The sequence below is a fragment of the Schistocerca cancellata genome, chromosome 8 (genome assembly GCF_023864275.1).
Source record: "Schistocerca cancellata isolate TAMUIC-IGC-003103 chromosome 8, iqSchCanc2.1, whole genome shotgun sequence".
Taxonomy (NCBI): domain Eukaryota; kingdom Metazoa; phylum Arthropoda; class Insecta; order Orthoptera; family Acrididae; genus Schistocerca; species Schistocerca cancellata.
This window is the reverse complement of record NC_064633.1, coordinates 103,553,680-103,569,996: the sequence shown is the minus strand read 5'-3', so window position 1 is coordinate 103,569,996 and position 16,317 is coordinate 103,553,680. Positions and strand designations below refer to the sequence as shown.

The 16,317-nt window shown below is 40.5% G+C and overlaps 1 protein-coding gene across 10 annotated transcripts in view; it reads right to left on the bottom strand.

The window, feature by feature from the left end:
• LOC126094854 (uncharacterized) overlaps positions 1 to 16,317 on the bottom strand; it is a 472,827-nt gene that overhangs the window by 223,270 nt on the left and 233,240 nt on the right. The gene's annotated exons all lie outside the window — the stretch shown is intronic.

The following is a 16,317-nucleotide window of genomic DNA, read 5'->3' as shown; positions in this document are numbered from 1 at the left end:
CCTCAGAGTGATCCAAATGTGAACCTGATAGGTCTTATAGGGGGTCCAAATTTGGTACGTAATACAATTATTATCAGACATAATATTGGAGGGAATTGTGATTGAATGTAGCAACATATTTAGCCTATTAAGAAACGTGATAGTGGTGTAATAGTAATATCACCAAAACTGGGCGACATGAATGCTGCACTTGAGCTGCCTGCAGACACAGTGTCAGAGCGCCTGCCTCAGGGAGCCACTAGCGACACCACAGCAGTTAGAGCCGTGCACAGCCTGCTCGCCTTTGCTGGTGTTTACCTTTGAGTGCCCACCTGCTCTCTGCATTTGGACCTTCCTCAAGATCGATGACGTAGTCATCGTCGTCTGCTATGCTGTCGTCGTCGTCGTTATCAGCGTCTCTGTTTTCTCCTACTTCTTCCACCACTTCGTCGCCATCGTCTGCAGCAGCGAGCGGCGTGCAGTACGCCACGAGCAACACACCAGCAATCAGCAGGACGAGGCCTCCCTTCATGGCTGCAATGGTTTCTACACTGGGTGCCTCGCTACAAGTGTCACTACGGAGCTCACCGGTCTCCTCTTATACTGCAGTGGGTCACTTATCACCCGACTCGTAGAAGGCAAGCGCAGCTACACAGCGCTTACGTCAAACTCCACAATCAGCCGTGTTGTTGTCATATCTTAAAGGCTGAATTATCTTGCTGGACATGGTATGAAACCTTGAGGTTGAGGGCACTAAAAGACGTAAAACAAAACTGTAAGCACTATATCTGATAAATACAGCACAACCAAGAAAACTAATCATGTACCTGAAAGTTTATACACATGAATTACGAACGTCTTCCATTCGTAAGAACAGCAATATAGAAGGGAAATCACTCATTTTAAGAACTAATTTAAAAAGTACAGGAATTTATTCAATACTAGTTAATGTCATCCTCGTTCTCGTTACATTGCGTTATCATGCTGCACATTTAGCTAGAATTTTTCAATATTATGTATTGCAATTCTCTGATTATTTATGTCAGAAATCATTATAAAATTCTATCAATTATTAAAGTTTTGTTTTGTTCTCTTTACAATGAATCTTAAGTTCATATAGTGTAACCTATCCATTCATTTAAGAGGCTGCCCAAATTCTTCATACTATTAACCATGCAGAAGAATAGACTTGTGAACACCAGTACTGATGTTTGGGCCCCTATAACTATGTTCCATATTAGGAATTTTCTTTCCCCTTTTTCGTATTGCTACTTCCATTGTGACAAATAATAGCAACATTGATAACTATGAATTAAGATTCACATCCATATTACCTGGAGCCATTCTCTCAGCTTTATTTAATAATTATTCACAATTTTTGTGTACAGGCTATTGCAAAATGAACACGTACACCATTTTATATCAGTCCAAATACCTATCAAAATCTGAGGAGACGTTAACTACATAAGAGTTACAAATAATTAAACTTTCTCATCATCCAACACCCGGACCTGACACAACGTCGGCTTGAAGTGAGACTCACCCAGAATGCATACAATGTGGCTCGAAACGAATGCGTGCTGTCAGTAAATGAAAGCTGCTGTCTGCTTCCGGGTATGGAAGTATACGTCTTGCCATGCATTGTTTATGCTTGACAGACCAGGAGGCCAAGGATGCCAGTCAAGAATGTATACATTCTCAAGTTTTTTATGGTATGAACTGCTGTATGGCGGCTTTCATTCTCATATTCCATTTGGTAATTAATTCATAAAGGGTATGAGTAAAGTGATTATCATGTACACCACGTACTGCTGTACAATTAATGATATGGTGTCTACAGCCCCCAATCTTCTGCACTTGACTTTGTTCTCATCTGAGACATAAAGATGCATATAATTAGTTCACAAAGTCTTCAAAATATAGTTTTAATCAGCGGCTGTGTGACACAAAGTGCAGCTTACCTCTCGGTCGGATTAATTTCCTTTCCTTAATCCATGTTGTAGTGTACTACAAGGTATATCAAAAGTTTCAACGGCCCAGCTAAGCAACACACCTCCATCAACAACTTGTTTTACATCTTCAAGATCTTCTGCTGTCCATTATCTACCTGTCTGAAACATAAAAATGACCGTTGGGCCAGTGAAGATCAATGGACAATGATGGTCAATTATCAATGACGACAACTGTATATACATAAAAGATAAATGTGCGTATACCGTTAACAACGTCTTTTTAGCGCCTGTGGACATAAGACAATTAATAAACTGCATACGTAAACCGATTTTATATTCCTTTCACATTTACTTAAATGTTTAACTGCAACATTTCACTGTATGTTCACTCTCGAGAAAACCGCCAGTAATGCACCTTACTAAACAGTTGTCGCCATTCTCCCACCTGACAGAGCTGGTTGGCAGATCCCATCACGTGGTCAACCCAAACATTGTGGGACGCTATTGTCCTTAGCGATTCGTAATAGAAGGTGTAAAGCAGGAATTCTGTTGTCTGTCAACAAAAAAGTGTTGGTAGTAGGGGTCCAGACAGTCTTCTGGTGTATCACCCTCTAAACGTCTGTCAACTCGATCTGGTGTGCAAATGGTTACAGAAAGTAGAAGTAATAACTACTGACGATGATTTGCCTTCCATCATCTAATTCACAGTATTCCATGTGATGTAAGCGCCTTTTCAGTTTATGTATGTCAGAATTATATGTGTAATGTGTGTAGCCTGCAGCAATCCATTTTTTATCTCTAGCATCTTTCAGTGAAACTATCATAAGACTGATGTAGAAAAGAAATTTTATGTAATAAAGACATTAAAAAATTTTGAGAAATATATAATTGGAAAGTAATAAGAATATCCATTACTGAAGTCCACTTCATGTTGCACAATAAAGTGTATTTCACAGAGAGAGTGATAACGGCTCCCTGTGTTTTTTTGTCAATAACAGTTTTGCTACTAAGAGTTCTTGTAAAAGAAAGCTGACTTTATTGTTCAATTATTTTTAAATTCCTTTCTTGGCAACTACTACACTAGGTATGCATGTGATTGTCAGTATATCGGTAGCAACGTGTCTACTGGACTGTTATGCACTGTAACAGACAGTGAAGCTTTGTGGTTCAGCATAACGAAGAGGCTAGTAATCTCTATGATTATGTTACTGACCATATTTACAGATATAGAATCGAAGTGTTTCAAGTCTACATAGGAGATTACCTAAGAATGACCTGTTCAGCACTTTTTAGCATATTACTCAATTACTAACGTTAAATAGAACTATCTGTGGTATTAAATATGTACAAGCAATGCGGCAGATACAGTCGCAGGCGTGATGGCCCCATGGGCACTGCAACACAAACGCAAAAATGTCTGAACTGGTAGGCATCTAATATAGACACGTAGTAACCAGCAAAATCCTAATAGAAGGTTGCAGAACATGTATTAACTGAGAGTTCAGAGATTTTCTCCATCCACTTATGTACTCTTCTGGCAATCCAAGTGACTGGAATGGGAAGCATCCCCATGTTGTGGTGCTATGCTATGTATCACTCCCTTCAGTGCAGTATGAATTGCATATGCAGATGTGGATGCTGCTGAAATATTGTCTGCATACTTAACAGATATTGTTATTTATAGAAACATGTTAATTTTGTTATCGTAGTTTCATAACTAGTGAGTAGAATCGTCTTTTTTCTCTCGCATAAGGTACTGCTTTAGATCTATTAATTCAAAATGTCCTATAATAGTTCCAGATGATAACTGTCATAGCCGAAAATAATTTTTGTTTCATGTCTGAATGTACATCGAAGTGTTCGCCTGCAGTTATATATGTAGATTTGAAAATCAGTTAGTAACGGGAAGAGCATTGGAATTGCGGCTGTTATAAATTCTTCTTTCCATTGCTTTTCCGGCAGATTCAGTATCATGTTGCTCCATGTACCACAATCCTGAATACTGTAGATAATTAGTTATTAAACCGAATGAAGGAATTGACTTTTACATCACATCAGAATAAATGAAGTAATAGAGAAATTATATTACAACACTGTATACGTTATTTATAGTCGACTACTGAAGGACTTTAAAAATTTTGAATCACCCAAATTTTCCCCATCCTCATTTATCAGCAATGACTGTGCTAGAGCTTACATTTATAAGACACTGTTTAATAATCATGTATGTTTGATGCAAAGTGCAGTGGTGCTTTATTTCTCCCTTGCTACTGCAGGGTGCTAGGCAGTGTGAGTAGATTCAGACTGTGCCTCCATTTTGTGGCTCCAGTTCAGGAGTGGCAACTGTGGTCAGCTCTGGAAGCAGCGCCTGACCTGGCATGTGATCTGGTTCTGGCTTTGGCTGCACCATGTCAGCTGCCTGCCCATGCGTGTTTGGTGTGGCCCGCTCAGGCATGAGCACCTGCTTAATGGTAATCAACACATGTGGTGTTACAGTGGTACGTGCTTACATTCCTGTTACATCAGAAAATTTCAGCCACACATTCTTACACTTGCTACATCACTAAGCTTCCCTTTGATGTGCAAAACGTGTATGTAAGAAGTAGATGACAAAAAGATGAGTGGTCTCTTTTGTTTGGAATAACAGTTATCATACAACTCAGGAACACTAGTCTAGCCAATAAGTGCACCCCCTGGTATACCCAGTTACATATTACGTGGCATACCTTAAGCCAGTATTTTACACCATGGTAATGTTACACAGATATGTATAAAGGAATAAACAAATGAATAAATTGCAGGAGTGTATTTGTTAAACGTCGAAAAAGTAATTTTTTCTTCTTACGTTTAACATGCTTCTAAAACAGTTACTTAAATATGGTAAGATTTATAAAAGCAGTCATAGAAGCCGACCGTGGTGGCCGACCGGTTCTAGGCGCTACAGTCAGGAACCGCGTGACCGCTACGGTCGCAGGTTCGAATCCTGCCTCAGGCATGGATGTTTGTGATGTCCTTAGGTTAGTTAGGTTTACGTAGTTCTAAGGTCTAGGGGACTAATGACCTCAGAAGTTAAGTCCCATAGTGCTCAGAGCCATTTGAACCATTTGAACCAGTCATAGAGTTTTCATCACTTCTCTATGCCCTGATATGCAATTACATTCATTGTCAGTACTCTGTGAGTTCTCTGTCACTGAATAATACACTTCGTTGTAGAGGACACTAACATGTAGACATATTGCGCTATAAGTCTTACCGTATGTGTGCTTTAAAATCATAATTTCTGTAGCTTACTTTTTAACTCAATTGTAGAAGCAAGTTAAACAACTTAAACAAAGTTGGGAAAGAAGAATTTAATAAGTGCTCAATGTATGTCGCTACATATCATCAAAGTGTGTAGTACATAATACAGATTGAATGCTATTCTAATAAGCTTTCATGTACAATGCAATAACTGTATTGTGGAGCTAGATTTCTTGTTCTATACGACAGAGGAAATGCATCAACTGTTTTTAATTTCTGAGGATAAAATACATGATTAGTGAACAAATGTACACCGCTGGTAGCACAAATCAGGACATATACTATCCAATCCGGAAACACCAAGACTCATAAGTGCATAGTTATGACTCTATGCCCTACACCTATAACCATAGGTATAACCTGTATTTCATTTCCAGGGGGTTTCAACAAAGGTCATCATTTTAAACTGAACTTGTAATAGAACACCCTATGGCAATATACAGAGTGTGTAATTATATATAAAATCTATTTTATTGTCAGTCATTCATTTCGTAAATTATAACATTTATCATCAAGCAGAAATCAGTCAATAAAATTCATTTGACGATGGTATCTCCATTGAGATGTGTTTCTGTGTGGCGGTAGTGTTCTGTAGAGATGACAGTGAACATTTGTGCATACATGTCGACCGTCCACGTATTTCCAGCACGAGGTTCAATTTCAAACAATAACATGTTAGTGACTGGAGTTAACAGCATACAACAACCGCCACGAAGAGAGGAGAAGTACGTGGAAAAAAATTTCCGTTTTACTCAGTGCTGATAACAGACGCACAGTTAACACTTCGTAGGCAGGTCGTTTGTTTGCTTTGGTTGAAATGAGGATATTAGTTAAATGCTTTATGTCTTCGTCTACAGCTATGGTCGCTGGACACGAAGTATTTTCCGATTATCATTTACTGGAATTGAAGGAAGCGGCGTGGCCACTTCAAGGTAGCATTCGAGCATTCACGAATGGTGAGCTGAGAAGCCACTCACAACCCACATCAGAATGTCGGCCCTAGGGGTTCAACTCGGGTATCCCGAATGCGAGTCTGGTGCATTAGGCACTATTCCAACCCGCTCAGTGCCATGGTGGAAACGGCAAACGAAAAGAACAAGGTTTCCTGAAAGCATACAACAGGAGCGCCATGTTCAAACTTATGACTTATGAATAGTAATTAAGCATATTTCAAAAATTTTCGAATGCAAAACATACTATGCTCGCCTACTGCACGCTACTCAACGACTTTGCCCGTCACATCGGCTTACTGATTACGACCATAGCTTCTAGAATTTTTTTGTCAGTTTCGTCTCCTTTTCCCGATAGGAATTTGTCCGTAAAGTTGGAAATCGTCTTGTCGTTAGTGTTCTGTTTGAGGTACCGGTCATTCTTAGCAATCAATGAATATTTGTAATTGTTATATAATATGATTAATTTATTATCCTCATTACTTCAAATAAGCAATACATTCGGGATATGAGAATATCTATAGTTACTACGACGCTTTCCTAGATATAATACATCAGAATATGCTAGTTCTTCAAGTTTAAATGTATATAAGTTTCGTTGTCATAAGAAATGCTGCGTCTGAGAATTGGCTAATTTGATGGTTTTTTAGATAACAGTAACAGAACTTCAAAAGTGTTTTCAAAAATTTAATGAAAATTTCAGAAACGTAGTTATTAGTTTTATGGAAATAGTGTGGTTAATGACTACCTGGTTTTGACTTTCTACTCAGGTTTTTCAATATTCAACGGTGTAGTTTCACTTATTTAGCAGTACAGGCATCCGTTCTTCGTTGCTTCGCTGTTAGAAAGATGTGCTTTCTGCTGAGTCTTTTGTTGAACACTGCTATGTTTGGTTATGGAGGAGGCATCAGTCGTCAACAGAACATTGCTTTGGTACGTTCTTAAATAAAAGACAACACAATGTTTAAATATTTAATTAGTGGTGAAAGTGTTATGGGAAGGCTAGAGCTAACAAAGTGAAGGAAAAAGGGATACAAATGTTCATTGAGGGAACATGTTATTCTGGTGAGCTGCACCGATGTTGTTCATGGAAAGTGCAAGAACCCATATTAGAAGGATTATTGTGCTAGAACAGGTACTGGCTAATATTTTTCGATCGTCAGTTCAGACATTTTATCTTACAAGAAACTGTTATTACTGTGAGAAACCCGCATCACATGTAAAACGAAATGAGATAATCAATTTTATCTCGGTCGTGACTTTAGGAAGATATTTTGAAAATCTGTAATGGAAATAATGACAAAACAGATTAATGACTGGGGTACTCAAGAGAAATATGGAGAAGTGCACAGCGAAGATCATCTTGTTGTTGAAGGTGGATAGCATGGTAAGTGAACAAAAAGGATTTTCATATTTGATGTTGTAATAATATTCACAGTAAGACTGAACAATCGTATTGTGAGGACGTATCTGTCTCGGTGAATTTCATTGATTTTCATTTGGAAGCAAACTCTAAAGACATTCTGAAGAATTGCTGAGGATACTTCACAAAAAACGAGACGAAACGAAAACGGATTTCCAGAAAGTTCTATGAAGATTTCTTATTCGTTTGAAAAATAAAGCATTATAGCTTTCGAAACACAAGTTATTCCTTATATTATCTGACATGTGGTAAGAGGTCAGAAGGAAAGACCAAGAACCGGAACACATCTCAGTTGATTGAACTCTTACTGTAATCCTGGAGGATAGCAGATCACAAGGTTGCCTTGCCTCTGAAACAGATTATGTTACACCTTGAATTTCATCAACTCAGTTTGTAAAAGGAATACCCGTACAGTCGTACAGAATATCGCCTGGAGCAATACATTAACACTGACTGAATATCACACTTGCAATCTTTCAGACGCGCATTAATGCAACAGGTCCAATTCCACGTTAACGCAGACGTGGCCTTTGACGATAATTACACAAAACACGAAAGATGCTACCCTTAACTCCATTCAAGTGTAAAGAAGCCGTGACCTCCAGGATTCCAAGCTGGGGTGTTATAGCCTGTGATTCGTGTGGTTGGTTTTGGAGACTAGATCGGGAACTTGCCGATCATTACTCTTCCTGTAATTCGACGCTATCAATCCTTAAGCGAGGCGGCAGGGCCTGCCTCCGACCTATTGAACATCAGGAGTCACCCAATGGCAACCACTTGCGAGCCACGTGCCCTCCAGCTAGCTGTCGGTACCAGGGCCCGCCAAACCAACAACATCCTCCTCGACCAAAGGCCCTATTATCGGATCGATATTTGCAACGCAAGTCGTTGGTGTCGACAGCGGAGTGTCATGCAGCCAAAAGTAAAGCCTCCACACCTCACACACACTGAACGGTGATAGACAAGGAGCGCTGTTTTTATCCTGTTCTTTGTGTCAGCATCGGCTTTCACCTGGCGATTAGAGCTTATTGCGAGGATTGACTTGCTCATGATATGTAAACGATGCTTCTACCTCACACAAAATTTTTCATTGGTCTGCCAGATGAAACGACAGAAAGGTTTTATTCTTTTTTTCAGTCATAAACTGTCTAATTTGTCTTGAGTGAATAATGATATTGAATCAATTAGAAAATAACACCTTTCCATCGAGTGAGAAACTCGCTTCATCTTTAAATATGAGTATACCTTAAATTGATGTAGTCTCTTTATAACGATTAGTATTGCTTTACTCATGAATAAAAAAATATCTGTCAGTGGTGTTTGTTTCAATTGTTTCTCCTTATTTGTAACTTTTGTTGCTGAAGCTGTATATAATAGTCTCACTGAATACTGAATACTTACTATTTAGCCGGCCACAGTGGCCAAGCGGTTTTAGGCGCTCCAGTCTGGAACCTCGCGACCGCTGTGGTCGCAGGTTTGATTCCTGCCTCAGGCATGGCTGTGTGTGATATCCTTAGGTTAGTTAGGTTTAAGTAGTTCTAAGTTCTAGGGGACTGATGACCTCAGAAGTTAAGTCCCATAGTGCTCAGAGCTATTTGAATAATTTTTTCAACCATTTGAACTTACTATTTTTTGTAGCTCATCCTATGGGGCAGTCGCTGAGTTTTTATAAGAAGAATTTGTTGACTTGGTCGCGGTTTTTACAGCCGCCACTGTGAGAATGTCATTGAAATAATCGTTACTTACTTCTAACTTATACAACGTACATGTTTTATGTTAAGAAAGTCCACTCTGTCAGCACGAACAGGAACTGATGCACCAGTAATTTTGAAGATTCACGTCAAAAATATTTTCAGCCAAGCCACTTAACTTCCAAAAATAAATATCTAGTCCTCACACAATGAATGACGTCGAGAGAGAGAAAGTTCGAGATAGTAATACTATAATGAAAGACTCGGCGCTGTTTCCTTTCTTGAGGATGTAACGGGCATTCTTATGCAATCTGGAATCACGATTCTGTATTGGATTAGTCCGAAGACGGACATTTAGTTATGCTAAAAGATTTTTCGTTATTCTTTCTTTGCTCAGATCTTATATAAATGATATTTCACGTATCACTTTACACTTTTCGTATGTAACATTCGGAGACCTAACACCGATTTTGGAAGTCATTGCTACGAAACTGCAGTTGCAGCGGAATGTGAAGATCATGAAATGTGATGGAATCTAATTTTAACGGAAGACTCGTTTGGTCGATCCCTTCGTACTTCTAAGACGCCTCTTAGTGACATTCACATTATCGTTACTGCTGCTAACATGCTATTCTCATTTCCTTCTATCAGCAGCTCTTCTTTTTACTTGGAGTATTTTTTCCTCTACACTTCCAGTTTGTAGAAATTTTTTTATAATATTCGCAAAGACAAATCGCGACAGTTACCACTATCTGGTTACTCATCAGATTATAATAGTTGGGCGACATTCTCCATAAACGATATTCACGTTCTCGACTGCGTATGTATTGTGAATGTCTTCTTTTTTTCGACTGTCATACACATTGTAAGTGTCTAAATGGCTTTTCAGGTATGTTATTTGATTGCTGCAACAGCAGAATACAGACTGCTGAGCCTCAAGTGCAGAGGCAAAACAAGAATAATACCTGAGTTTTGTGTTTGCTTACATTTAATATAATGGGACTGATGTGTGTGGAGTCTCTTCTTCCGTCGGCGTGACAGTGGTTTGCGGAGCTGTTGTCCTGAAACCGTTTGATGAGGTCCCATTCATGGTAAGCCGCCGAAGTTCTCTTAGAACCTTGTTACAAATGACACAAAAAAAATGTATATAGTTCAGTTACAAAATACAAAGTCCGTATCATAATTCATGGACTATAGACGATAAAAATTTGTTGCTAATATTGGGAAATTTGCCTTAATGTCTGCTATAATTTGACGAAACTCTCACCAAGACATGATCATTAATTCTGTGTGTACTTTGGGTTTCTTCCTTAGCTGCTCAAGCTGTACAATTATGACATCCGTGCGATGTGACGTAGAGGTTAGCACACTGGGAACACTTTAGGAAGAACAACGGTTCAAATTCTCGTCCGGCGATCAAGATATAATAAGTTTTCGACGACTTCCCAAATCGATCGAACGAAATACCGGGATGCTTCTTTGAAAAGGGGACGGCCGATTTATTTTCTATCTTTTCCTGATGTAAGCTTGTGCTCGGTCCCTAATGTCTCGCTGTCGACGGGATGTTTGGTGTGTAGTGGCGGGTGGATTTCGCGACCCTCAGGAACCTGCTGACCCAGATCTGTTTTACACTGTAGAAACATGAAATATATCTGGCTCTGCCTTGACATCCGTGTCCTTACAAACGCAGATGCATCCGTAAAACCGCGTGTACAATGTAACAGCACGACATCGTGGTTAAGCTGTCATTATCGAGAACGTAAAATTAGAAGTAGAGCAACAATTTCTCGGTTTGGCGGGGGTTTTACTTAGTGTGTATAACTCACTCACTAACGATGTTTCTCATTGAATGTAACTAATTGTTTAATACAGGCGAGGCCATTGACTGAGTGGCGATTGGTTTTCGCAGAACACTAGTGGATACTTGCCAGCCGAAACTTATCGTCAATAAACTCTGACAGGCAAGTCAGATTATGTACCATAATTTCGTGTATCACTAGGCCCTATTGTCTGTTGTGAGACTATTGTAGTGTCTCAGTGTAGTTTATCACCCAATGCCACAGAATCAACATTCCGACTCTGCGTCAAGGCTATTACCCTGAGACGGTTAATGAAGGTTACACACAAGACAGACGCAGTTTAGGATGTACTGAGTCTGCAGCAGTGCTTCATATCGAAGCTTTGGGAACCGCTGTAGAAGCAGGAGATTTTCATCGAAATCCGGTGAGAGGATCGGGTAACAGTAATATTGTAGACATCCGATCCTCACTGCATTCAAAATGCGACAATGCCAGCAACGAATCACACTCTAGAGATTTATGACGGAGGTCTTCTTCTAATGAAATTCTTCGTTTTAAAAAAATTCTCTTTGTGCTCTATCTGACCGAACCAAATCACAAGTGATTTGTAAGACGGGATATATGTACGTATGTGTAATGAGTGGGAGGTACTTCACCAACTGAAAGCGCATATGTTTGCCATTAGATGGGAGCCAGCCTGAGACGTTGAGATATTGTCTCCTCCTACCACTCAGAGCTGACTATACACCGATTAAAGTTGAGCACCACACTCTACGATGCACATGAAACCCACAATTCCATCTCTAGACAGAGCAGAGTTCCGCACTTCCCACTTGAATCTTATCTTTAGATAAGCTTCACTTGTTCACAGAGATGATCGAAAACATGTTTTGTTCCCTATGAGGATGTTAAAAATACAGCCAAAGTGACAAGTTCTCAATTTTTTTTACTTTTCTTTGTTGCATGATAAACTGTCTGCTATCCCATCATTTACCTTTCAGGAAAAAATTGATAACGAACGAAACTGTCTTCAAGGCGTTCTGAGAACGTCCTAAATTGTTGGCTGCCATAGGTCTCAATCTGGAAATATTTTACAACCACTTCTACCTTTTTTGTGTTCATAGCCTTCGAATTAGCGAGAATCGTTTGTAAACATGGTATTAATCGTAGTATAATTGAGACTGGTGGCGGCAAAAAGTAGAAATCACATAATGATAACATCGGCATATTGTAAGGTGCTCCTCTGTATTCAGTTATTACCTGAAATTCCGGAGACATCAAAATGGAAGTAAAATTATGAAAAAGAGATTGCTGTGTAGATAGACTGAATTACTATATGTAACCAGTTGTCCTACAGTCATTGAACAAGGCTTCATTAGGCTGTCTGATGTGCTTATTATGTATTAATTCCGTGCCTTTGGAAACTTTCTACCACAATAAGTAGGTCCTTCAAGACATTCGATTCATTAATATTTGTACGCTGTCTTTATTCAGTTTCACAGAATTAGACATTATCACTATGGCTATTCTACTACTAAAACTTGGATAATATTGTTGCCATGAGCACTTCCCAATCCTTTGCTCATTTCAATCATTCAGAATTTAACGTAAAATAAAGTGCAGTTGAATTCCTACATGATACTACCTGTATTTTACATACACTTTGTGAGCAAAAGTACCCGGACACCTGGCTGAAAGTGACTTACAAGTTCGTGGCGCTTTCCATCGGTAATGCTAGGATCCAGTATGCTGTTGGCCCATCCTTAGCCTTGATGCAGCTTCCACTCTCTCAGGTGTTGGAAGGTTTCTTGGCGAATGGCAGCCCATTCTTCACGTAGTGTTGCACCGAGGAGAAGTATCGATGTCGGTCGGTGAGGTCTGGCACGAAGTCGGCGTTCCAAAACATCGCAAAGGAGTTGTATAGGATTCAGATCAGGACTCTGTGCAGGACAGTCCATAACAGGGGTTTTATTGCCGTGCAATCACTCCGCCACAGGCCGTGCATAATGAACAGGTGCTCCATCGTGTCGAAAGAAGCAATCGCCATCCCCGAATTGCTCTTCAATAGTGGGAAGCAAGAAGGTTTTTGAAACATCAATGTAGGCCTGTGGTGCGATAGTGCCACGCAAAACAAGGGTGCAAGCCCCCTCCATGGAAAACACTACCACACCATAACACTACGGCCTCCGAATGTTACTGTTGGCACTATACACGCTGGCACATGTCGTTACCGGTCATGCGCCATACCCACAACCTGCCATCGGATAACCACATTGTGTACCATTATTCGTCACTCCACACATCGTTTTTCCACTGTTCAGTCACCCAATATTTACACTCCTTACACCAGGCGAGGCGTTGTTTGGCATTTACGATCGTGATGTGTCGCTTAGGAGTAGCCGCTCGTCTGTGAATTCCAAGTTTTCTCACCTTCCGCTTACTTTCAGTGGATCCTGATGCAGTTAGGAATTTCTGTGTGATGGTCTGGATAGACGTCTACCTATTACACATTACAACCCTCTTCAACTGCCGGCGGTCTCTGTCAGTCAACAGACGAGGTCGGCCTGTACGCTTTTGTGCCGTACGTGTCCCTTGACGTTTCTACATCACTATCAGATCGGAAAGAGAGGATCTAGATATTTTCAGGAGTGTGGAAACCTCGCATACAGACGTATGACGCAAGTGTCACCCAGTCACCTGAACACGTTTGAAGTCCGTGAGCTCCACAGTGCGCCAGATTCTGCTCTCTCACGATGTCTAATAACTACTGAGATCGCTGATATGGAGTGCCTGGCAATAGGTGGTAGCACTATGTGTTTAATATGAAAACCTTTTTGGGAGTGTCCAGATACTTTTGATCACATAGAGTATATATTTACTCAGAGAAGTCAGTAAGTACTGATGCTACACTTTTACAATGACTCAGCTGAAGTCCTCTTGATTTAAGTGATAATTAATTGAAACTCTCAGGTGCAGAGACTTGTTGTCGATATACGTTGATGGGGACAGCAGAAAATGTTTGCCCCGGTCAAGACTCGAACCCGAGGTCTGCAGTTTATATGGTAGATACTCTATCCATCTGAGCCACTGAGGGCACATATGAACAGCGAGACTGCAGGGACTTATCACTTGCACGCTTCCGGTGAGACCCACATTCTCAACTGCCCACAAGCTACAGGGTGTTTCAAAAATGACCGGTATATTTGAAACGGCAATAAAAACTAAACGAGCAGCGATAGAAATACACCGTTTGTTGCAATATGCTTGGGACAACAGTACATTTTCAGGCGGACAAACTTTCGAAATTGCAGTAGTTACAATTTTCAACAACAGATGGCGCTGCATGTGATGTGAAAGATATAGAAGACAACGCAGTCTGTGGGTGCGCCATTCTGTACGTCATATTTTTGCTGTAAGCGTGTGCTGTTCACAACGTGGAAGTGTGCTGTGGACAACATGGTTTATTCCTTAGAACTGAGGATTTTTCCGGTGTTGGAATTCCACCGCCTAGAACACAGTGTTGTTGCAACAAGACGAAGTTTTCAACGGAGGTTTAATGTAACCAAAGGACCGAAAAGCGATACAATAAAGGATCTGTTTGAAAAATTTCAATGGACTGGGAACGTGATGGATGAACGTGCTGGAAAGGTAGGGAGACCACGTACGGCAACCACAGAGAGCAACGCGCAGCTAGTGCAGCAGGTGATCCAACAGCGGCCTTGGGTTTCCGTCCGCCGTGTTGCAGCTGCGGTCCAAATGACGCCAACGTCCACGTCGATGCGCCAGAGTTTACACCTCTATCAATACAAAATTCAAACACGGCCACCCCTCAGCGCCGCTACCATTGCTGCACGAGAGACATTCGCTAACGATATAGTGCACAGGATTGATGACGGCGATATGCATGTGGGCAGCATTTGGTTTACTGACGAAGCTTATTTTTACCTGGACGGCTTCGTCAATAAAGAGAACTGGCGCATATGGGGAACCGAAAAGCCCCATGTTGCAGTCCCATCGTCCCTGCATCCTCAAAAAGTACTGGTCTGGGCCGCCATTTCTTCCAAAGTAATCATTGGCCCATTTTTCAGATCCGAAACGATTACTGCATCACGCTATGTGGACATTCTTCGCGAATTTGTGGCGGTACAAACTGCCTTAGACGACACTGCGAACACCTCGTGGTTTATGCAAGATGGTGCCCGGCCACATCGCACGGCCGACGTCTTTAATTTCCTGAATGAATATTTCGATGATCGTGTGATTGCTTTGGGCTATCCGAAACATACAGGAAGCGCCGTGGATTGGCCTCCCTACTCGCCAGACATGAACCCCTGTGACTTCTTTCTGTGGGGACACTTGAAAGACCGCCAGAATCCAGAAACAATTGAACAGCTGAAGCAGTACATCTCATCTGCATGTGAAGCCATTCCGCCAGACACGTTGTCAAAGGTTTCGGGTAATTTCATTCAGAGACTACGCCATATTATTGCTGCACATGGTGGATATGTGGAAAATATCGTACTATAGAGTTTCACAGACCGCAGCGTCATCTGTTGTTGAAAATTGTAACTACTGTAATTTCGAAAATTTGTCTGCCTGAAAATGTACTGTTGTCCCAAGCATATTGCAACAAACGGTGTATTTCTATCGCTGCTCGTTTAGTTTTTATTGCCGTTTCAAATATACCGGTCATTTTTGAAACACCCTGTACATACATAATGTACCTAATAGATATTTGGCCACCCGCCCACTACTCGCGAACACTAAGGTGACGATTCCCGTAAGCGTTCGGGCAATCTGTGCCCTTTCGCACAGACGAAGGTCAGTGGCTGGATAACCTTTAACTACTTTAGTTTTATTTGTATTCTCTTGATTTCTTCCAATGTTTGGATTCGTTAAACAATTGTATCACCATAACCCTTCGTAGAAGGAACATTGAGATTTGATAATAAAGTTTTCCTTCTCATCTCTTAACAGAATGAACCAGAGCTGTTTTGTAATACCATCTGTTGCTTTGAAAAATCTTACTAAATGACATTTAGATCTGAACGAAAAACACTGAGGCCATAAGGATATGGAGAAGGTTTCTCCCAGCACAAAACACATTTACAGTTAAGCACATAATTCCATTAATAATTTAGCACTTTTGGTAATATGGTCACTCATAGTCCTCTGCACACATGTAAGACTCTGGGTAATTTAAAACCAATTTTGTTAAGCGCA